This window comes from Trypanosoma equiperdum (genome assembly GCF_001457755.1).
Source record: "Trypanosoma equiperdum strain OVI genome assembly, contig: ctg_1124, whole genome shotgun sequence".
NCBI lineage: Eukaryota > Euglenozoa > Kinetoplastea > Trypanosomatida > Trypanosomatidae > Trypanosoma > Trypanosoma equiperdum.
The window spans coordinates 467-1,775 of NW_027123088.1; positions in this window are offsets into that span (position 1 = coordinate 467).

Here is a 1,309-nt window from a genome sequence, read left to right on the forward strand (position 1 = left end):
GCATTTTCTTTTTCTTTTTCATTTCTTATCTTTTTTAATATATATTTATATTTATTTATTTTCGTCATTGCTTAATCCATCATGTATAAACTCCGTCGTATATACTTTACGCATATATGCATTTGCATATATTTTATGTTTTGTTGTGTTTTCCTTTTCTTTTTTCCCTTTTTTTTTCGTGTGTGTGTGTGTGTGTGATTTTTCAAAAAAAAAAAAAGAAAGAGTGGCAGTGACACGTGTGATATGGAAATAAAACAACAAAATGTAAAATATGATGTCATGTATCCGTTAGGGTTAACAAATAAAAGAAAAGAAAAAGGGAGGAAACAGAGAAGCAAATATTGCGATGACAGTGAAGGATTAATGATCATTTTATAACTCTCTTATAAAATTTGTTGCATCGCACATTTTTTTTTCCGTTTTTGTTGTTTTTGTTTTGTTTTTGTTTTTGTTTTTTTGTTTTTAATGGTTGTTATGCTTTAACAAATTACCCTCTTTTATGTTTGAAACGGATTTTGGGTTCTCTTTTCCTCCTGTTGTTGTTGTTGCTGCTGATTTGATGTTGTTTTGTTTGTTTTGATTTGCTTTTTTTTTTTTTGTGTTTTATTACTTTTTTATTTTACCTTCAATTTCCCCTAAAATGCCTGTTTGGGTGGGTGTCTTCTTCATTTTTATTTCTCCAGTGTTATTTTGTGTTCCTTTTTTTTCTTTTTTATTGGCTGTTTATTATTGTTAATTTGTCTCTTTTATTTTTATTTTTATTTCTGTTTTTGTTTTTTTTTTAATTTTTAATATTCACCATCTGCTTTTCAGAAGAAAATGACAAAAGCGGAAGCAAAAAAAAGAAAAAGATACATTTAGTGACTCTCCATTGTCAAATTATGCAACGGCTTCTACCGTTTTTTTTTTCCTTTTTTTCTTTTTTTTTGTGTGTGCGTGTTTCCGCACCCCCCTCCTCCTCCTTTACTTTTCGCAGTGAATTCGTGTTTTTGTGTACCATCATCAAATTCCCTGCAATTCATCATTATGAAATCCCAGTCAACAGCAATTGCCACTCTGGATCTCATGTTTATTCTTTCAAACAATATATATATATACATATATGTCAACGTTTATTCCTCTGTTGTTGCTGTTGTTGTTATTTTCATTTTTGAAATCTTAACACACATTCTCACTTTCACAAATGTATGTATGTATTTATTTATTTATTTATTTTCCTTTTTTTTTCTCTCTTCTTCTTCTTTTTCTCTTCATTCGATCTTCCACAACAAATAACAACAACTACAACTTACTTTTCTTTTTTTTTTTT